The 23,892-nt window shown below is 40.8% G+C and overlaps 1 pseudogene; it reads right to left on the bottom strand.

Annotated features, from left to right (window-relative positions):
* Positions 1-417: 417 nt before the first annotated feature.
* Positions 418-2,971, bottom strand: LOC107497873 (annotated as a pseudogene).
* Positions 2,972-23,892: the final 20,921 nt, after the last annotated feature.

Below are 23,892 nucleotides of genomic sequence, written 5' to 3' on the forward strand. Positions count from 1 at the left end.
CTGGTGTCTTGGCTCTTTGACAGCCCTGCCACCCACCACCACAGCCACACCCTGGACCCTGTCATCACCCGAAACTGCTCCACCTCTGAAATTACATTTCAGACGTACCACTCTGATGACAGTCTCCTCTCCCACTTACCCACTTTCCTCCGCCACACCTCTCCCTTGACCCCATTGGGAACTGCCAGCCTGTGGATCCCAATTCTTCTGCCCAAGCATCTTTCCCCCTTTTCTCTTGGTAATGAATGGCACCCACTTTTTCCTTGCAGGAAAATTCATTTTCTTCTCCCATATGGTTCAGCTGAGGCTGACCCTCCCCTCCCCCACTCCAGGGGCAGGAACATCTGGGTAATCATATTACAGAACCCTGGCCACAGCAATGGTCAGATGGTCATTCCAAGGAAAGCCAACCCAGGACTATTGCTGAGACTCCAGAGAAGGGGACATTTTCTTTTTGCTCAGGTCGTTCAGCTGGCAGGACATAGCCTGGACTTTCTGGGGGCTGTTCTGGGGTCGAAAGCCTATAGGATAGTGAGAAAAGCTGTGCAAAGTCTTGTTGGAGTATCTGGATCTGGCCATTCCTGAAAGTACCCTGGGTTTTTCAGATGTGTGAATTGCTATCCGAGATTCATGAGTCAGGGTTGGAGTCTATGACCTGAAACGGACCTGACTATTAAAGGTGTCGTTTCAGCCGGGCTCTAGGTGAGGGGGTTCCTGAGTGCGATGCTGATCAGAACGACTTGGAAGATTTTTTTCTTAAAATCTTTATGTGAAGGACAACATAGATACGGAAAATGCATACGACATAAATGTGCAAGTTAATGGATTATTATAAAGCCAACTCCCATGTTACCTCACCAAGGTCAAGAAATAGAACGTTGTCAGCCCCACCCCCTCCACAGGGAAGCACCTCCCTGACTTCTGTGTCAATCACGTGCCTTGATCTTTTTCTCCTGAGTACACTTCCCTAAACACTGCTGTAGTTTTCCTGTTTTAGAATGTTGTATACATGGAATTATTTATCAATCCTTTTTTTGTCTTTTTTAAGGAATAATATTTAGTAAGGTAGATAACATGCTTTTCTAACATATATTTTTATCCCTGAAGCAAAAGCAAAAACATCCTGTTCATTGGGTAAAAATGGCCTGCTTTATGTGTATACACTGACTGCAATTAAAAAAACACCATAATTATAATTTCAGACTTTGGGATTTGAATAGGTGCCAGGGTTATCTCCTTTTTTTTTTCATAAAGGAAAGGAAAATTCCTTTGAAAATTATTTGAAGTTTGGACAAAAATTCCATAGCTGTATTCTTAGGATCACTCTATAGAATCTTCATGATTTAGATGATATAAGGGAAGCTTCAATCCACCTTTTAGAGGAGGCATTCCAGCTTGTATGATTGCATCGACCAAGAGAATGTTGGCAATCACAGGGCAGGAGCGAAGAAGCTTTTATAATAATCTTTATAATATAGTTATCCCATATATCGACTTCTGCTGCTACCATTGGCTCGCCTGTGTTTAAGCCCACACCCACAAGTTGACCTGAATTCGAATGTTCTGCTTGAACTTTAACTAGTGTTTCCTGAAGGTCAAAACCAGAATTCTGAGCAAGAACCTTGGGAATGATGAGCAATGAGTCAGCTCCGAGTTGGGCCCTGCCCTTTACCCTGGGCTTATATTCTATCAGGGCTTCTGCCATGGCCACGTCCACTGCACCAGCACCTGGAACTACACAGCCATCAGCAACAGCATTTTCAACAGCCCTCAAGCCATCTCTTGTTGTGTCTTTGATTTGAGTGAGTGTATGTTTCTCGTCCTTTGACCAGAGGATTGTTACATTTCTCAATAAAGGTGAACTTTTCTTCTCCCAACGTATACTCACAGACAAGTCCTGCATGTCTCGACAATCAGGATTTAGACCATCAAAAGTATTTAGAGCTATCACACCACGAGCAATAGTCGGCTTTTCCATATTTCTCCTTTTAGCTCTGCACGGAACTACAATGCCTTCTTTTGCAAGAAAATCTAAGGAAAATGTGTCAATTCTCTTTTGATTAATAACAACAAATCCTTTATCTGAGTCATCACAGACTTTTTCAGTTCTATTATTTTTTAAATTTCATCTTCGGTGAATTTCCTTTCATTTTTACCAGTTTCTCTCTCTTCTGCACTGTTTTATATACATATAAACATACATACATACATATATGTATATATTACATATAACCAGAATTCACTTCTGTTTTTTTATATGCTAATGACACACTGCATACAAGGATGTATGCATCTTTCATTCGTTTTTTTATATCAGTATGTGGTGCCTCACAGTCCAAGATAAGACTTCTGACGAAGCTTATATTGGTTTCAGATATACGTTTCATCTCCATAATCTTAACTGTGAAAAGGTCAATAAGTTCATCTTGTTTTTTAATGGCAAAATGGAGTCAGCTACAGCCTCTGTTAAGACATCAGCAAGTTCAGCATGAACTTTAGTGCACAGAGATGTTCCGGCCACATCCATGAGTGTTGCCCTGTCTACCTCTTTGCTTACTTTGACTTATTCAAAAAGCTAAAGTGCCTTTTCCTTTGCAGCTTCTAATCCTTCTGTTATTATTCCAGGATGAGGACCTTCGGAAGTGCAGAGAGCTGCCTGTTTCAGCAGTTCTCTGATAGTCAGGACGTTGGAAGTGGTACCATCACCAGGGATGTCATTCTGGGTCGTTGCTACTTTGGCTATTAAAGAAGATGTCGGATGTTGAATTTGCATCTCTTGAAGCAGTACGTTGCCATCTTTGGTAAGTTCGATGTCTCTGGCACCAGAAACAAGCATCTTCATGGTGGCTTTAGGCCCCAACTTGGTTCTCAGCATGTCCCGCAACTCCTGGGCCTCACTGATGATGACCACCAACACTGCATAGGCTCGGGTCACCTTGGCCTTGGCGTTTGGGGTCTTCATGGCCACCATAGCTGAACCAGTGGGAGGAGAGTATTTATTAATCTTAATGAAACCAAATTTGTCGGTCTTTTCACTTAAGATTGGTGCTTTTGTGTCATGAAAAGAAATCTGTTACCACTCTGAGGTTTTTGTCCTAAATCTTCTCTTTCACTTTCTATTATCTTTTATAATAATCTTTATTGTTCTGCCCTCCATATAATGACAACCCACCTGGGATTTGTTTATGGTGTAGGTAAGGGTCCGGTTTCTCTTTTTCCCCTTATGAACACTTGATCTGTTTACTGAAAGGCTCATCTTTCCTTGTGCTCTTTAGTGACACACGAATCACAACCCAAGTGTCAGTTTTTAGCCTTTTCCTCAATCTGTCTCTCCTTGTACAAATATTACCCTCTCCAAATCACTGTAGTTTTATTAAAAGTCTTATTGCTCCAGTAGAGCAATATTCCTATATTGTTCTTTTTTAGGAAGCTATTTTTGGTGCTTTCATTTCTATATGTATTTTAGAATCAAGCTGTCACATTCTTCCCCCTCTCCAGCATGAAAAAAAAAAACATTTTTAATGGATTTTAATTTGATTGCATTGAATCTATAAATCAATAAATTATTTAACATGGAATCTTCTAATCCTTTTGTTATTATTATTTTTAAAAGATGCACATGTTAAAAAGAGAAGGTATAGGATAGGGGGACCTAAAGTAATTATTTTTTCCAGCTTTATTGAGGTATAATTGACATATAACCTTGTGTAAGTTTAAGGTATACAACTCATTGATCTGATACATTTATATATTGCAAAATAATTACCATGACAGCATTAGCTAACATCTCCATCTTGTCACATAATTACCAGTTCTTTTGTGTGGTCAGAACATTTAAGATCTATGTCTTAGCAACATGTAAGTATATAACACAGTATTATTAGCTATAATCACCATGTTGTACATTAGTTCCCCAGAACTTGTTAATTTTATAACTGGAAGTTTGTGCCCTGGAAGTTTGTCTTCCATCCTTGAAAACGATCTATATGTATGTGTAATGTATGTATGTGTGTGTACTCAGGTGTATACGCACACATTTATTCAGTTAATTAAACATTTTTCTCTATGCTTTCTGCACATCTTTTGTTAGTTTTAGTCCTAGATAATTGCTGTATATTTTAATGCTATTCAAGGGACTTATTTAAAGTCCAGATTCTTTGGCTCAACCTTTGGAAAGTTTGAGTGAGTAGTTCTGGGGTGGGCCCAGATGTGAATTTTGAGAAAGCCGTCCGCGTGATTCTGATGTGCAGCCAGGCTTGGGAACATGGGCCTCCCTGGGGCTCCACTCATTATCTCTTGTCAAGCCTATTGGACCCCCTCCTCCTCCCACTGGCCCAGCCACATAAGCCTATGAACGTGCTCAACTCTCTATCTTGGAGTAAGTTCCCTAATCCCGTCTAGGCCCTGCCGTCTCCTTTTTCTCTCATTCACAGCCATTTTTCAGAAGGGGTTGTCTACAGCTGTGATTTCAACTTTTTATGCTTCATACTCCTTTAAATACATTTGAAAGACCATGTAGCCCCTCACTCATTTTTAAATTGGTATCTAATTCAAACCACCCTTCCCACCCCTGTATTGTTCTGGCCTACCGGGCAGGCTCGCCTCTTGGCCCCTCATGCTCCTCTACCCACTGCAGGATGACTTCTGATGGCTGTATGCAGCTGCTCCACTCAAGGTCTTTAGACTTCTGTGTCACTAAAATGTGGGGACAGTTCCAGTCTTTGTCCCACTTGTCTTCTCTGTAGCATTTGAGGCTCTTGGCAGTCCCTCCTTTTCCAGGCCGTCTCCCTGGGTGCCCATGACATCACACTTTCCTGGCACCCCGCCTCTCTAACAAGCTACTTTCTGACTGTGTTGAGTGATTGAAGGGAACGGGCAGGGAGAGGTACCTGGGATAGAGGCTGCCAGAGCAGTGTCCTTGGCTCCATCTTCTTTCTCTTCCACAAGACCTGTTGACCATAACCCCCGTTATAACTTTTTTCCCCACGATGAAAAAAATGCTAATCACTGTACGAATTTAAGCATACTGAAAAGAAAGAGAAGGAAAATTAGAATCGCCCGAAATGCTCCTACCCTGAGAAAATCTACCATCATAATGTTGGCGCTTGTCCCTTCGTTTGCCTCTCTATTCGTTAAAACACACCCACATGCGCTGGTTTACAAAAAGTTGGTAAAAAATGGTTATTATCATAGATGCTATTTTTTTCTTTTAAAATTTTTACTTATTTATTCATTTTGACTTTTTTTTTTTTCCCTCAGAAAACCAATGATAACACTCTGGTGTGTGGCCTTCCAGACTTCCCGCTTGTTGAAAGAATCTCGCTACATTGGGACATATGTAGAATTATTTTTGTCACTGTTTTTATATAAAAATGTAACGTATCATATATACACATCTCTTCTTCTTGCTTATTTAACTTAACCCTTCATATCAGTTGGCATAGCTCTAACTTATCCTTTTTAATGGCTATATAATATTCCACAATGTGAATGCACTACTAGTTATTTATTTGTTGCCGTGTTAAAGAGCATTCTTTGTTTCTCAGTTTTGTTTTGTTTTCACCACTGTGACTAATGCTACAATACATATTCTTGTACATACAATCCTTGTGTGCTCTTGCTTTTATTTTTAAGGGGGTTGAGTCTCAGGTGTGAATTGCTGGGTGTATATTTCAATTTTAATAGATATTCCCAGATTGTTTTCCAAAAAGGTTATAATGAAACACATTTTTACCAGCAATGAATGAGAATAGAGCCATTTCCCCATGTCCCCACAGACAATAGGTGCCATTTGTGTTTTTATTTTTTGTTGATCTGTGGGTCTTAAAGGGCAGCCCACTGTTACTTTAATTTACGTTTCCCTGACGACTAGTAAGGCTAAACATCTTTTCATATGCTTATCAGACACTTGGATTTGCTCTTCTGTGAACTTTTTCTATCCTTTTCCTTTTTTCCAACAAATTATTTGCCTTTCTCATCAGTTCATAGGAATTTTTTCTGTATAATATAGATATTAACTTGTATCTCACATAGATTTTAAAATGATTTCTTATTTTATTAATCTCCTTTTGACTTTGGCTCAGGTATCTTTTACCATAAATAATTTATAATCTTTATGTAATTAAATGTGCTATCTTTTCTCTTATAGTTTTTGGTTTTCTGGTCTGGTTTTAAAGGTCTTTCAGAATCTATGTTTTATGTATTCTGAATATTATTTACATTTATCTATTTAAAACGTCTGAAATTTATTTTTATTTGGCTATGGTAAGAGGTAGGGGCTCTACCTCATTTTCTTCCTGGTGAGATAGCCAGTTGCATTAGCATCACTTATTAAATAAACTACCACTCTTTTCTCATCCAGTAGAAATTCCACCATGGATATATATTACATCAAATCTATATTGGGATTTTTTCTTGTGTTCTCTTCTGTTTCCCTGACTTTTAAAAAATCATTTTCTTGACCATTCTTGGAAAGGTGTTGATGGGAGAGAGTTCTAGAAAAGTCCATCATCCTCACGTCCTTGGCCTAGGTTACTGCTGGCAAGACTGCCCACCCCCCATCCCGCATATATGGGATTGTTTCCCCATTGTATGTTTATATACGCTTCTCTGCACCCTGCTTTTCTCCCTGACAGCCTTGCCCGCCACTCAGCCTCACCACTGCCCTGCTGCAGGAATAATCTCATTACACCTTTATCCATTTATGTCCCAGTCAGCCTTCTGCCTGAATCTAATCCCCATCTGGTCTTTCTTCCCCTTCGCTCATCTCATCCCCTACCCCTCTCCCCCACCCCAGGCCAACTACTGAAACTCTCCACCGAGCCTCCTTGAACTCAGCTCTTCTGGAAAACTGGCTCTCCCTGAAGACACTGCTTCCTCTACTCCTAGCTCCAAGGGTGGATATGTTCTCTCCCTCACTCCTCCTGCCGCTGGGCCAGGAGGTAGGCTTGGTGACTTCCTTGCTCCACTTCCAGAATATGACCCTTCCCTCTTCCCCTACAACTCCCAGCTTTAAATCTCATGCTATTTAACAATACTACTGTTGCAGACATCTACTGACCCCTGGTCACTCCTCATTCCTTGAAGAGTGTAGCACCTGACACACTGCCTGTCTCTCTAATACCACTCTGGCCTTTCAGTCCCCTGGCTTCTCTCCACCTATGAACTCGCCCTTCACCTGGCCTTGGCATCCTCCCCTTGGTTACACCCAAAGCTTTGTTCTTCCCAATGACAGGCCTCTCGCCTTGGGACCTCTCTTTGCTGGGTACCCCTGAGCTCTGAGCTGCAGGTGAACCCTCTCCCCTTAACTCCCTTGCCATTTCTTCATCTTCATTGCTTTGGGCATCCTCTTTGCCCATTTTGTAGTTGCAGTTTTAGCTGATGCTAGGCTTCGTCAGAGAGGGCCTTTCTGTTACAGTAATGGATTCATCAATATGAGATCATTTACCAGAAACTCTGGATATCTACTGCTATATAGCTCAGTGGCATAAAAAAACAACCACTTTATTTCCTTATGATTCTGTGGGTTAGTGATTTAGCTCAGTTCAGTTGGGCATTTATTTGCTGGTCTCATCTGGGGTCGTTCATGTGGTGGCAGTCATCTGGTGGCTTGGCTGGGACTGGATGAATTACCCAAGATAATTATCCTTTGGTGCTGGCCATTAGTTGGGATGGTCTCTCCACATGGCCTCTCGTCCAGGAGGTCAGTCGAGGCTGCTTTGCCTGACTGTCTGGGCAGGAAGAGACAGTGAAAGCTACAAGGCCTCTGGGGACCACAAAATCATGTCTGCCATATTCTGTTGGCCACAGCATGTCACAAGCATGTCCTCAGATATAAAGGAGTGGAGAAATAGATCCCACCTCTTGATGGAAGTTGCAATAAAGTCACAGTGTGAAAGGGTAGAGGGGAGGGATTTGTGGCCATTTTGTTTTGCAATCTGCCACAGCATTTTAGTTTGTGGAGCTGGGAGAAAGGATACCAGTTTGATTAGTAGGAGGCAGCAGTTTGCTTGGCTGACTGAAACTTGGACTTAATGATGGCCTTCATTTAGTGAAGTTGAGGTGCTGGAATAATGTAGAAGGAATCGAAAAGAATATGAAGGGAGAAATGTGAAGTGGATTTGTCACATGTGACCTGCGCAGGTATCCCTTCCTCACTGCATCCCCTGAGAAGTCCCAGGAGACAAAGCCAACATGAGGGCATTAGAAACACAGTTGCGGGGGGAAAAAAAAGATAAAAAAAAAAAAAAAGAAATAGAATTGCAAGGGAAGTACCAGTGTCCTTGACAAACTCTGTGCTGGCTGTTTCCCACAGACCAGGAGTAGTTGGGGAGACACACCCCTGAGATGGGCTCTCATATTTCAATAGGAAAGCTGGAGTCCTGGAATAGGGGAGACCAAGTGTCCACATTTAGTCACCAAAGGTATAATGGGCAGCAGTGAATGGGGATTGGAATGTTTTGACCCACACAGGTTTTGAGGGTGCTTAATTGACTGTGGTGTCCTTAGGAATAAAATAGATAGGAAGCCTAAATTGATGCCAGGGTCCCCTTGACACAAGATCTTGCAAAATCCCATAAACATGCAATATAAATCTCTCCAAGTCTTTCTCAGAGGGCCCTGAACTCATTTCCTGAGGTAACTATGTCCTGAAGAAAGAAGCGTTCTCAGACTTTTTAGAGATTACTAGACTCTGCCTTGAATTGTTGATTCTTGGGAATCAAAAAAGCCAGTAGGGGCTTATGGTTGAATGATAAATGGATTATAAATCACAGTGAGCCAAGTTTGATCATAGACCCAACCTGTGGTTATTTCCCAAGCTCTTGAATGAATTCTTGGCTAGTGGCTGAATCCTCACATTGCCTTTTAGAACCACTGAATAAGGGCTGTTATGGAGTAAAGAACCACAAGGAAGGGTCCCAGAACTTGCCCTCCCTACCCAGGTGGTAACTAAAAGCGATGCTGCATGTGTGAGGAACCTGCAGGCTACCTGTCACACCCCCATTTATCTCACCTGTTTGTCTTCTGCCTGACAGTATAGACCTTCGCTGTGCTGCCTTAAGGCCAATCCCCCGTTCTCTCATAACCTCATTCTGCTGTCTCATAGACCATCACTTTGCTGATGGAATTGTTCTGACTAGACCTAATAAGGAGGTCATAGTAAGGACTTCAGATTTCTTAGTAAGGTCCAAGCAAGACAGGGGGTGGGAGACAGCCCATAAAAATGTAAGAACTTGCCATCTCAAAAAATTTATGGGGTCCAGTGGTTTGAATGGAGCAAACTGAGTTATTTCCTAAAAAGTGAATGTTGTACTTTCTAGTACCTATGACTGAAAATGAAGCCCAATGCTTTGTAGGTGGTAATTTGTTATAGCAGCCCTATGAAGTGAATGCAGAAGGCATAAACATCACACGTGAGCATGCAACTCTGATCCATTTACTGGATTTTGAGTGGAGGCCGTGGAGGGCCTGGTTATGCAGCAGGCTCAGGCTCCAGCTACAGGGCAAACGGCTCCACCACTTGGGCATTCCGACCCAGCAGGTCCAATACTACTTGCTACTAGGCTCTGGCAGAGACTGAATGTTTGACCATGGGACATCAAGGGGCCCTGTGACCTGAGGTGCCCATCTGAACCACCAAGTCATAAGTGAGACAACATCTTGAAAAATGGAGGCTCATCTTATAGGATGATAAACTGCTTTGAAGAAGCACCCTGAGTATACGGATCTAGAAGTCAAAAGGTGGAAGTGTAAGTAGCTCCTCTCACAATCACATCTAATAACCTATTTATAAAATTTTTGCTTCCTATTCCTGCAAATCTGAGCTCTGCTGGTTTAAAGGTCATGATTCCCAACAGAAGAATGCTTCCACCGTGGGACACAACACCGATTTCATTGACCTGGAAGCTGAGACTGCCACCTGAACGTGTGGGGCTCCTCGAAGGAAGGGGTTACTCTACTTGCTGAAATCATTGAACTTAATAACTAAGGAAAAATAGGGTTGCTATTACACAATGAAGTCAGGACTATGTTCTCTGGGGCACCTCCTAGTACTTTCATGTTTCAAAGTAAAAGCTAATAAAAAAAATAGCAACCAACGAAAGACAGGACCACTGAGAATTCATATCCTTTGGGAATTAAATAAAAGGTTACTTCCATCAAGTAAAGAATTCGATTGAGGTGCTAGCTGAAGGTGAAGGGAACAGAGGATGGGAATGGAAGAAACAAGTAAAAACATCATCTATGGTCTGGTAGTGAGTTACAAACACGAGCACGTACTAGCTAGGTACATTTTCCTTCTTGCTTGTTATATGCATATCATCAGTTTCCTAGTAACTAAGCCACAAGATGGGTGGCTTAAAAAGCATGAGAAATTTGTTCTCTCAACGTTCAGGAGGTGGAAATCTGAAATCAATGTGTGGGTCTAGTGAAAAGTCCTTTCTTGCCTCTTTCAGCAATTGGTGATTCCCAGCCACCCTTGGTGGTCCTTGGCTTGTAGACACATTACTCCAACCCTATTTTCACCAGAATATGGTGCTCTCCCTCTGTCTGTGACTTCACATGACATTTTTTTCTTCTTATAAGAACACCAGTCATATTAGACTAGGGCACATCACAATGACGTCATCTTAAATTTGATTACATTTGCAAAGACCCTATTTCTAAATGAGGTCACATTCTAAGGTATCGGGAGTTAGAATTTTAACCTATCTTTTTGGTGACATGACTCCACCCATAACACACACACACACACACACACACACACACACACACACACACAGAAATATATATATACAGTTGGCCCACGATTCAACCAACCACCAAATGAAAATATAAACATGTATTGCATAATGTTTTGGTTAACGATGGCCCACATATACAAGGGTGGTCCCAGGGGATTACAATGGACCTGAAAAATTCTTATCACCTAGTGATGTAGCCATAGTAAAGTCGTAGAACAAGGTGTTACCCAAATACTTACCTATAGTAGTCAATATAATAACACGCTGTACAGGTTCTTAGCCTAGGAATGGTAGGGTAACAGAATTTGTCACAAGTTACATTTACCTCTAAGGAAATAACTCAATTTTCTCCATCTAACATGCCATAGGATTATTTCAGGCTGGTTAATTTTAAGGAACAGCAGACCTGGCTCTGAAAACCAAGTAGAAGGCACCCTTTGTAAAAGATATTTACATTTGTAAGGGAGATCTCCATTTGTAAGGGTGTCTCCCTATACTGGGAAGAGGGAGATGACCTTATCTCTAGAAATTCTTATCGATGTAGAAGACAGAAAATTAAAGCTGCATAAATAACAACCTTATCCTCATTTACTGTGCTTTTTCTGGTAACCTTCCAGAACTGATTCCCCTCAGCCCCAATGTCTTTTGTCTTCAACTGAAGATGGTATTTAAGGTGGTTCCTTTAGTCATTTTGGTGAGTTACGGAGCTTTCTTAGGTCTCTCCCATGTATATAGAAGGTATATGTGTTACTAAACTTTTGTTTGGTTTTCTCCCATTAATCTGGCTTTTATTACAGGGATGCCTCAGCCAAGAACCTAGAAGGGTAAAGGAAAACTTATTTTTCCTATCCTATAAAGCAATAGCCTATACCATACAGCCTAGGTGTGTAGTAGGTTATACCATCTTGGTTTGTGTAAGTACACTGTGGACAGAAAAGAGGTGTTATAATAAATCTACCTGAAAGTAACCTCACAGGGTGATCTGATCATAAATTCCTAACTGGGCAGGTCATGGTGAGTAGTCATGCCTCGAGCGTATAATTTCTTTAGTAAAAATTTTATCTTTGCCTTTAGCAAGTTCTGTCCACTGTTTTTGTGTATCTACATTAACATACTTTTGGAATAAGCATAACCACCCTCAAGAAAATACATAATATTGTTTATCCTGTATGTAATCCAATACCTCAAGTAATCTTCCTTATGTTCCTTAATTTCAAATGCATTAAAAAAAAAAACCCAAAAAACTGTAAATCTCTGGAGCATTTGAGATCTTGCTTCCTTGTAAGTATCAATCTGGGTTCAAATAAACTCATCAAAATTCTCTACAGCTTTGGCCATTTCTTATTTCGACATTTACTGTTCCTTCCTTAATTCCAAATGTATAAAAAAACCTGCGAAGTATAATTCTGGGAAGCATTGTTTCTCTGTCTGTTGAGATCTTGCTGTGTCTTCTGTTTGGCTCAAATAAACTTTAATAAGTTTTTATAAGAATTTTCTACAGGTTTAGATGTTCTTTTGTCAACAATGCTCTATCATATTTGCACAATGATGAAATCACCTATCAGCTCATTTCTCAGAGATATCCCTGTGGCTAAGGCACTCATGACTATATTTGAAAAAAAAAATTATGTTGTTGATGTGTACTGTGTACTTAGGTCAGCAGTGGTTGTGTATGTACTGAATATGTACAGATTTTTTTTTTCTTGTCACTATTCTGTAAACAACTATTTACATAGCACTTACATTGTGCTGGGTATTGTAAGTACTGTCAAGATGATTTAAAGTACATGAGAGGATGTGTGTAGGTTGTATGCAAATATACCATTTTATATATAAGGGACTCAAGTATCCATGGATTTTGATATCTGAGGGATTCCTGGAACTGATCCCCCATGGATGCTGAGGGACGTCTGCATTTTTCTGTCTTCGGCTGCTTTTTTTTTTTTTTTAATATAAGGATTGTTATTGGTGATTAATATTACGATTTAGTCTCTAGATACAGAATATTCAGCTAGAACCGTGATTGAATCTAGAAATAATTAACATCATTTAAAGATGGCTGTAGGGACTTTGTGTATCTCTTTTAGGAGGAAAGGTGAGAGTGTCTTCATTTGTTTGAAGGATAGTTGCCTTTACCCTGTTAGGCAGAAGCATAAAGTTGTTTTGCTGTTATACAGAAGTTCAAATGGGTAGATGGGTGGATATGGATGCTGAGTAGCCAAAGAGGTCGATTGTGTGGATTGTCATTGTCTTTCAGCTTTTAATCTGTTCTTCTATATTCTGCTCTGACTTGTTGGAGCTGGAGCATCGCTGCATTTCTCCTGTGTCGGTTGGCTTCCTCTGAGCTTCTGCCAGCAGGGGCCACTAGAGGGAGACTGGAAGACCAGAGCCGGGATGCGTCCTGTGCATTTGTGGGCCCTTATCAGCATTGCATCAGCAAGGGACACTTCGCCTCAGATAGCAACAGCTGGCTTCAGCCTCCAGTTTGTTCTGGGAGTCCCAGATCCAGGTTCCCAGAGCACCTTGAGATACTCCCGCCAGTAATACAATATCTCCTCTGCATGGAGGTCTGAGACCCGGTTTTGGGAGGTCCCTCCCCTGAGCTGCTGGGACAGTAGCAGCAACTGGATACCAACCTTCCTCAGAGGTAGCTTTTAGGATCTTCCTTTTGTTGCCCAGCCCCTTTCGGAGGCAGTTGCTTCCTTAGTAGCACATGTCTCTGTGCGACCGGAGTTCCATTTTTGCTTTTTTCGTCCTCTAGTCCCTGGTTAGCCAATGTCTTATTTCATATTCTCTTAAAATAATTAGTGTGGTATCAGTTTTCTTGACCAGATCCTGACCGATACAGATAATTTCTAGACAAAGGTGTGCGTGTATGTGGAATATCAACTTTATTGTATTAAAATCAGAAGCCAAGGACTTCATTTTATAAATTTTCACGTACCCACAAGACTGAATGAGGACCCACACCAATATTCAGTAAGTGGTTGAGTAGTGACTACTGAATGAATCAATGTGCCCAAAAAAGATATCCATGTCCTAATCCATGAAACTTTTGAATGCTTTCTTGTATAGAAAAAAAAGCCTTTGCAGATATGATTAAGTTAAGGATTCTGAGCCTGGGAGATAACCCAAGATTGTCCGGTGGGCTCTAAATGCAAATGTATGTATCCTTCCTTAAAAGAGGGATGCAAAGGAAGATTTGATAGAGAGAAGAAAAAGTGATGTGAAGATGGAACAAAGGGAGATTTTAAGATGCTGGCCTGGAAGATGGAAGTGATGCATCCATAAGCTAAGGACTGCTCTCAGCCACCGGAAGCTGGAAGAGGCATGGAACAGATTCTCCTCTGAAGCCTCCAGAACTGTAAGAGGGTAAGTTTCTGTTGTTTCAAGCCATTAAGTTATGGTAATTTGTTATAGCAACCATAAGAAACTAATTGATGAGTATTGGATTGGATCAAATTGTTCTTGGGAGCACAGAGTACAAAAAGCCATAGCCAAAGATTTTAAAGCAAGAAGGAAGAGAGCAAAACTCAGAACCACACAATGGCATGGGAGGTGACTTTTGTGTGGAAAATAGTTCCTCTGGTGTCACATCCCAGTGGCTTAACCAGACAGGGTAGTGTCTTGTCTGTTTTGGTTCCACTGGGGCCCCTCATTTCCAAACCTCCGGAATAATATTTCATATTATAACCCACTACTACTTAAAAGGATTTGAGGTGGTTTCCAGTAAAAGATAGCTCCAAGCAAATGCAAAATGAGGGGTTCAGAGCGAGTCACTCTAAGATGTGCATGTATGGTATGCAGATTATTTTGAGCTAAAGGTACTGGAGACATTGCAGGTTCAAGAGAAACTTCTGTTTTCCCTCCTAACTACCTAGAATTTAAATTAGGGGCCTTGCCCATAAAAAAGAACTATTACAAGAGATAAGCTTTTTTTGACCGATTTGTCTGGCAGGGCAAACATCTGGTTACTGAACATCTGCTTTTATGGATCTGCGAATGACCCTCTTCCCTTCTAAAGCCCTTGGCACCCTACCTCAGTCCCTAGCTCAGGATGTCATATACACCGAATTCTACCTTCCTGTCTCTGACTCTCTCATGCATGTGGGCTCCTGTGCACTCTTAGATTTTCTCCCGTTCTGTCTTGTGTCGGTTTGATTATTTAACCAGCCAAAAGAACCAGAGGAGGGAAGGGGGAAATTTTCCCCTCCTCTCCAATGAGAAAGAAAGAATTGAAGTCACATTATAGTAGTCATCATTCATTCGCTCATTCATTTGTTCAATCTTACACTCATTTTAAATCTTCTACACACCAGAATAACATAGCTAGCACAGGGTTTGATTCGATAACGATGATCCTCGTGACATAGGGTCAAGACATAAAAAAATTATGAAACTAGAATGGACTTAAGCACTGTCAGCATAAGAAAAGTCCAAACCTGCAGAGAATTTTAATGAGTTTATTTGAGCCAAACTGATGACAATTGCTGGAAAGCAAAATCTCAACAGATTAAAAATTGCTCCGGAGAATGGCAGTTTTGCAGCCTATTTTATACTTTAAAATCAGAGGAGGAGATGTAAGGCAGATTACATGAAATTTGTTGGTGGTAATGATGCAGGACAGGGCGAATTCCCCCGAATGGGGGAGCTCGAGCCCTGCGGCCAGAGGGGAGAGAGAGATCTTGACTTCATGCAGGAAAGAATTTGAATGAGTCAAAAAGACAGTTTATTAGAGAAGGGGTAACGCTCCCGTAGACAGCACGTAATCTTCCCTCAGAGACAGAGAGAGAGAGCCAAGAGAAAAGACGATGAGAGGTACGCAAGTGTTCGAGGAATTCAGTTTATATATCATTCTTGGTTTCTATGAATTACAGTTTAAAGACTTTGTTTACCCATTTTCCTTTGATAGTGTCAGTACACAGTGTGCAAGGTAAGAGTGTGTGGCGGGAAAGGCCCGCCGGCAGTTCCCAGACTTTGATCCACAGGTTCCCCACGGTTTTAGACATAGGGAATGAATGATTGTGTTTCTTTTGTGTAGTGGCGACTTAAAGACTCGGTTTTCCTGTTTTCTGTCCGGTGTATGGGGGAATGGTTTGTTCGCAATCTCAGCAGAAATTTTCCTTTGCTCTATATGTTTCCTGGTGGTCTGGCCGTAGGGCTGATCAGCACATTGCAGTCTCTGCATATAGCTTGATTTAACATGTAGTTCTTTTGTCTCCTCCCGAAATTGGTAGATTAGGGGGTAGGACAAAGCAAAGCACAGAAATCTCTGGGATTGGACAAAAAATAAAATGGAGAGACACATGCTTCATTCACATTGGTGAGTACAGGACAGTAATAATGAACATTTATAGCACATGGAGATGGTATGCAGGAAACAAGATAACAGTGGAGGGTTCTGTAGTTTCCTGCTCTGGTATGGCGGTTGTGCCCTGAGGGGTCTGGAGAAAAAGGTATTATTCTGACATTCCAAGGGTATGTTATCTTAGATTCAAAAAGACTATAGACAGGCTCGTTTAAGGTAAAAATTGACCTTTGTCAAGAAAGTCACTGGCCCAGGATGTGACTACCTGCTACGACCCACTTTTAGTTAGGAATTTTGTGTTCAGACCATCATCCTATATGGTAACTTTCAGTCTCTAAGTTTATAGGGCCTGCCATTGCTGGCAGGTCAGGTTTAGTTTGTGGCCCCTGTTTTGTCCACACGCACTTGGTATTTGGGTTCAGCATGGTTAAGAAACTGGGTTCTAGGCCAAACACCGGGCTGCCTGTGGTCTAGCCCCTACCCTGCTGCTTGCCTTGCTACTGAGCCTCAGATTTCTCCAGCAGCTTGGGTGCCTGAATGGCTGCGCGGAAGAAGGCTGCTCATCTGCTCACTATGGTTACATAGCACACAAAGAGATTTTTATTGTGTGTGAACCTTTCATATTTTGGGGGCTATTATTTGTCGCAGCTGTCATAATTAATACAACATTCTAGGGCAATAGGTTTTGCCATTTATTGGGGGTAGAATGCTCTGCCAGTTTCAGTGGAGAGCCAAAGAGACTGTAATATTGGGACTTTTATGAAATATGTATTTGGTCATCCTCGTTTCTGGCACAGAGCTCCTAAAACCCTTAGAATTTCCTAAGCTTGATAAGAGCATGCGGGAGCATTTTTTTGTTATAATATTTGGTCTTTTGTCCTTGGATCCTAAAAACTCCAGAGCCATGAAGGAAAAAGGCATGCCTTGCTATTCATATCAAACCCTTTCGATCACACCTGACTTTATGTTAATGTGTCTTCTAGAAAGCTCCTAAAGATGGGGGATAGGGGGCGGTACCAGTTGCCACGGGAACAAACCTTGATTAGAGGGTTGGAACTTTCAGCCTCATCAGCCTTCCAGGGATGAGAGAGAGCCTGGAAATTGAGTTCAATCACCAATGACCAATAATTTCATCAATCATGCCTATATAATGTAATTTCCATAAAACCCAAAACGCCTAATGATGTTTTGTAGTTTTCAGTGTACAAGTCTTACACTTCTTTTGTTAAATTTACTCCTAAGTATTCTATCCTTTTTGATGCCTTTGTGAATAAAATTATTTTATTAATTTTATTCTTATTTTTGGATTGTTCATTGCTAAGTGTAGAAAAATACAACTGATTTTCATATTTGAAACTTTGCCGAACTTATTACTAGGTTGTTTGTTTGTTTGTTTGTTTGTTTTGGTAGATGGCTGACTTTTGATGATCACATGGTTGCTCATAGTATAGGCCACACTTTCAGCCTCCCTTGCAGCTCAACATGGCCAAAGGATTAAATTGGAACCACTGAATATGAATGAATGATGTGTGCTGACCCCTTCTCCATTTCCCACTCCTTTTGACTAGAATGGAGTCAGCTGTCTTGGCCTGTCTTGTGAAGATCTGCCATTTGTTACTGGGATATAGTTTTCATTTATGTATTGTCGATGGCTTTTTTCATGCTATAATGGTAGTGTTGAGTATTTGCATCAGAGATCCTATAGCCTGCACAGCCTAAAATATTTACTATGTGGCCCATTATAGAAAAAGTTTGTTGAGCCCCTAGCTTGGAGAACCTCTCTATAGTAGGATTTTATGATCCTGTCTTTCTAGAATTGGTTTTACAGTCACTGGCATTTGAAGAATCGTTCTTTGATTTTACTTATATTAATTTCTGTCAACGGGCTGGCAGCATGTGTCTTACTCCAGTAACCTCTTTTGACAGCAGCAGCAGAGCACGTTGACTTTCTAATCATGAAGAGTGACTTAGGTTTTGTTAGACCGATCTCTCTCTCTCTCCTCCCTATAATTGCCTTCTTGTTCTTGAATTCTCTGCTCAGAAGTTTTTTGCTTCCCCGAAGCTAAAAGATCTCTGCCCTCCTTTCATTCCCTCTCTCTGGAGTCATCATCCGCAGGCTCCAGGTTGCTTTTCTGCTGATGCAGGAGATAAGGGTCTGCTTTCGGCAGCAGGTTCTGCATTTGTTTTCCACCATCACCATAGCAGAAAACATGACCGCTCTTGTTTTGTAAGCTCTTGATGAGCTTACATCTCATCACTCAGTTTGGATTAGAAATGGGTTTTTTTAAATAGAGTATTCCTTTTAAAAATTGAGTGTAATTTACACACAGTAAAATACTCTGGTAGTAAGAGTTCAGTTTGATGAATTTTGACAATTTTATACACCTGTGTAACCACCTCTTGAAACAAGGTAGAGCACATTCAATTTCTGGCTTTTTCTAGTCAGTGCCCACCACTACTCCCCAGAGACAACCACTGTTCTGATTTCTGTGACCGCTAAATTTGCCTGTTCTTGAATTTCACATAATTAGAATGTACTCTTTTATGTCTGACCTTTTGGAGATTTATCCTTGGTTCCTGTATCAGATCATCCTGCGTGTGGATACACCACAGTTTGGTTATCCATTCTATTGACAGACATTTGAGTTTTCCAGTTCAAGCACAATATTTTTTAACCAGAGTATTGTTCATGACCTTTTCCAGCTTTAAAAATTGTTGTCATCTGGTCATTGTCAGCTGCATAATGCAATTATTCAAACTTGGATTTCTTTCTTTTTTGGAGAGCTTCTGGTTGTCAATCCTGGCTGCCCATTAGAATCACCTGGGGGAGCTTTTAAAATTCCCAACAATCAGGCCAGACCTGAGGCCAATTAAATGTGGCTCTCTAGAAGTGGGGCCCAGCCTCAGTGGTTTTAAAGTTCCCTAGGTGCTCTCACAAAATTTTCTGGAGGTGTTGGAATGCTTGGAATGTTGCTCGCTCATCATTTGCTTCCTGTAGTAACAGCTTCATGCTTTTCTTAAGTCTGGTATTTTCCTTCTTCAATTTAATGACACTCAGATTTCATCTTCCCCCTACTTGGTTTGGTTCATTAAGGGCTTTTCTTTTCCCTGCTAAAGTTTTTTGCTAAATTCCTTGTTACAAGCCTTCCATAGTCCTTTTTACATTCTTTTCTCCCTTGGTTTCCCGAAAACACAGAGACTTTCCCTTTGTATTTGATCCAGATCCTCGGGCCTTCAAGTAGATTGCATTTGAAAGCCCAGGTACCTTTTCAGGTAAGTTCTTCTTCTGTTCATTGGTTTCCTCCAAATATATCACAGCTGCTTCGCTCTTCTGTTCACACTTTGACATCTTTTAAATAACTTATTATTTAAAAAAATAAATAAATATTTCTGATCGTCAACAAGGTAAAGAGACAACCATCTGAATGGGAAAATATATTTGCAAGCAACGCCTCTGATAAGAGCCTAATATGTAAAATATAAAGAACTCATACGACTCAATAACAACAAAAAAACAAATGATCCAATTAAAAAATGGGCAGAGGACCTGAACAGACACTTGTCCTAGAGGACATACAAATGGCCAACAAATATATGAAAAGATGCTCAACATACCTAGCTATTAGGGAAATGCAAATTAAAACCAGAATGAGATACCATCTCACACCTGTTAGAATAGCTATAATCAACAGAACAAGTAATAACAAATGTTGGAGAGGATGTAGAGAAAAAGGAGCCCTCATACACTGCTGGTGGGACTGCGAATTGTTACAGCCACTATGGAAAACAGTATGCAGATTCCTCAAAAAACTAAGAATTGATCTACCATATGATCCAGCAATCTCTCTACTGGGTATTTACCCCAAAGACTTGAAAACCCATATCCGAAAAGATATTCGCAGACTGATGTTCATAGCAGTATTATTCACAGTGGCCAGGACATGGAAGCAACTGAAGTATCCTATGAAAGATGATTGGCTAAAGAAGCTGAGTAATATAATGGAATATTACTCAGCTGTAAGAAGAGATGAAATATTGCCATTTACGGACCTGGATGGACTTTGAGATAATCGTGCTAAGCGAAATAAGCCAGACAGAAAGTTGAAAATTACATGATGTCACTTATATGTGGGATATAAACCTTAGGAACATGGACAATGCACTAGTGGTTACTAGTGGTGGAGGAGGAGTGGGGAGGTAGATGGGGTAAGGGGGTCAAATATAGGGGGGTAAGGGGAAGAGTGAAGTGGGTAAAGGGATCAAATATATGGTAGCTAAAGGAAATGACTCTGGATGGTAATCACACAATAGAATATACAGATGTCAAATGATAATGTACACCTGAAAATTATATAATTGTATTAACCAATGTTACCCCAATAAACTTTAAAAAAATAAAATATCTCTGCAGTCTGTTGTACAGTCACTTGATATCTTTGTCTCTTTATGGAAAGAAAGTTTCCTGGAAGAAAAGGGCAGATGCACCCAGTGAGACCTAATTACATGCTCATAGGGTGCTCCATGAAAAACAGGGGTTCTGCATCTCAAACAACTGCACTGTCCTGAGTGTCAGGCTGACTAGATCTTCTATATTTCTTGGCCAAATTCTGCAGCATTCTTCTCTTTCAGCTTGTGAGTAATTAAACTATAGGCCTCTTCACCAGTCTCATCCATTTTCAAGGTCTTGTTCTACCTTCTCTAGCAGTGTTTTCTACTCTCTGCTGGTCCATGACCCTCACGTCCTCATTCACCGTTCTCTTCAGTTCCAGGGTTTTCTGGGTTTTGTTGCTTGCTCATGCAGGACAGGGCAAATTTCCCGGAGTAGGGGGAGAGACCAAGCCCTGAACGGAGAAAGGTCCTTTGGCAGAGAGTGTAGAAAGAATTTTGACACACCAAAGTTAGTCAAAAGGAAAGTTTATTAGAAAAGGGGTTTACACTCAGAAGCAGAGAGGGACCCTGAGTGTTCTGGGAATTCTGTTTATGTATCATTTTTTAGTTCTCATTTCCTTTGATATGGACATACTGTACTGAAGGGGGAGAGTATGCACCCTGAAAAGATAAAAATATATAGAGTGAAAGTCCAGCTGGCAGCTCCCCACCTTTAATCCATAGGTTTCCCAGTTTTAGCCATAGGGAATGAACAATTTTATTAGTGTAGGTTCATCTTAAAGACTGTTATTCCTGTTTCCCCTTCCACTGGTGTGGAGAATGTGTTAGCAACCCCAGCAGAAATCTTCCTTTGTTCTGAAGATGTCCTCCTGGCCTGGCTGCGGGGCTGATCAGCATATTGCTGTCTCTGAATGTAGCTTGATTTAACATTTTAGATCTCTTGCCTCCTCCCTACATTACCCCTACATGGATCTCAGGGGTGGCCAGTGGAACACTTTTCTCCACTGCAAGTATGTGTTACCGGAGGGTGGGTTTCCCTTCTCGACACGTTGTCCAGGTTCTCGATGTCTCGAACAAAGAATTGAGCAAGACACCAAAGTACAGCAGAAAAGAAAAGCTTTATTAGGAGGGAAAGTAAAGCAGCAGCGCACTTCCAGAAGTGGAAGCAGCCTGAGTAAGAGAAGAGTGGCTCAAAAGTCTCACGGGCACAATAACAAAAGTCTTTGGGGGCTTTTCTTCCCATTTGCTGTGGGTGGTTACTTTTCACAGAGGAGTGGGCTTTCTTGATTGACAACTAAGACTGACAAGACTCAGGCACTCATCATTTGCTTTCTGCACATGTTCTGTTCCTGGAATTCAGTCTGTTATAATGATATTAATGAACTTCAGGGCATATACGTCACGTATAATGATGATATAATGAGGCTAGGTGAGTTGAAGGTCATTCATTGGGAGTCTTTATTGTGCAGGTGTGAGTGACTGGCTGAAACTAGTACCCAATTTTTTGCTCACTTGTTTCCTTGTATGAGTTAATTTTAGCCCCCAAATGCCTTCTGGCTTGCTGAATTGTGGGCGGACCCTTTCTAGAATAGGATGACCTTAGTGTCTTTGCAGGCAGCCCCGAAACCCCTTGTTTAACTTTCCTGCTGATTCCTTTTCTGAGAGCCATGAACCCCCTTATTGGATGATAAGGGATGGGAGGTCTCTTTTGTACCTGCTTCCAGTTAAGGAGGGTTGTAGTCCCTGCCTATCGGGCATTGGGGTTTCATGGAGCTCTTTCCCTCTCTGCCTCAGTTAGGGTGGTTTCCTGCCGAAGTGCCACCTCAGTCCCTAGATAAAGAAAAAGATACAAACTTGTTACTTGAATCATATATCTAATTACATTTCTATCATTAATTGCCTATCAAGTAAATAAAGGAAATCAGACTTGATTAATATATATTTTGTAAAAGAAAGAAAAAAAAACTTGAGTAAAATGTTCCCTCCTTTCTTGGACTCCAAGGGCCCTGTTTAGGCCTGAAGCCATTCCTGCCTTATAATATAGCCCAAGGAGAATGTTGAGTTTCAGTGATCCTTATCAATAGCCAAAAGACCTGAGTCACCAGTTTCAAGGTAATTATCTAAATTTAAGGGAAAGGGTCTTTCTCCAAAGAAAGGAAGAAAGAAAAGACTTAACTAGGTTTACTAAAAAGATTAAGAATTTTGCAAGTCTGTACCTGCCTCCAGGCTGAGTAGTCTCCCACCTCACCTCTCTGCCTCAGGGCTGTGGATCTGGAGCAGGTGAGTTTCAGGGTCTGGAGGACTGGGGAGATTTCAGTGCTAGACTGGGACTGGGCACGTCAGCCTTAGGTGCTGGCAATAACTGGGTGCACTGTCTGTGCAGATTTGTTGTTGTAATTTTACCTTATGTTGATTTAGGCTGTCTAGCTTGAATATATAATATATAGTTGTCCCTGTTTAATGACCTCTTCTATCTGTGAATTCTTTCTAGATCATCGCAAGGTTGCAAAATGTAAAATTGACACAGATGTAGAGAATTTAAAAATAATAATAAAATTAATTATCTTGTCTGATTTCTATTATCAAAGCTTGCATCGACAATCCTAAACAATGGCAGTGGTAAAATGCACCTGCATCTTATTACAATTGCTTTGGTCATTGATGAATTTCAATGAAAAAAACTACTCTGTGCTCCACACTAGCAATTTTTATTGTTTGGCTTTTATAGTCTGCATGGAAGCTAATTTGGAAAAATCCCAATTTAAACAGTGGGAAACCTCCCCCATCCCATCACACACGCAAACGCAGAAACATGATTCATTTGGAAAGTAGCTCCCTGAAGGTTTGGAATCCTTCAAGCTCACTTTGGGTGTATTTTGTGTCTCCAGTCCCGGCTTTACTACATTACATATTCCCGCATTTAGTTAGTGAATATGAAATAAAGAATGATGGTAAGTAGTTGTAAAAACGATGAAACAATTGGAATCATTTCAATTTTGTCAGTATATACGATCACTTAAAGCTTCTATTTTGTAAATTTAAAACAGCAAAATAAAATGTAAACCACAATGCAATTTTTTGGGGTGGAGGGATAGTGAAAATTCTAATTCATACGTGAACTACTTTACTCGATTGTTAATTGTTTTAAAACTGGAGAATGAATCACGAAAATGCTTATTACTGATTAGAACGTGATTATTATTGATGATAATTATGTCTAGAGAGAAGGAGATGTTAAAACGACTGATCTGGGACATCAGATGAACAAGTAAGTCATTGAGAACAAATGCAGGAGTCCTCAGTTTGGTCATTCTAGGAGATCTACACTAGACCTTCTGTTTCGACTTTTCCTCTTGGATGGCTAAGTATCACCTTTGAGTATTTTTCTCACGAGGGTCTCATGAGAAAAATATTCCTTGAGTTTTTCGTGTTCAGAAATGTTTGGGATGGGTA

Source organism: Rousettus aegyptiacus, unplaced genomic scaffold, assembly GCF_014176215.1.
Source record: "Rousettus aegyptiacus isolate mRouAeg1 unplaced genomic scaffold, mRouAeg1.p scaffold_m13_p_1, whole genome shotgun sequence".
NCBI classification, from domain to species: domain Eukaryota; kingdom Metazoa; phylum Chordata; class Mammalia; order Chiroptera; family Pteropodidae; genus Rousettus; species Rousettus aegyptiacus.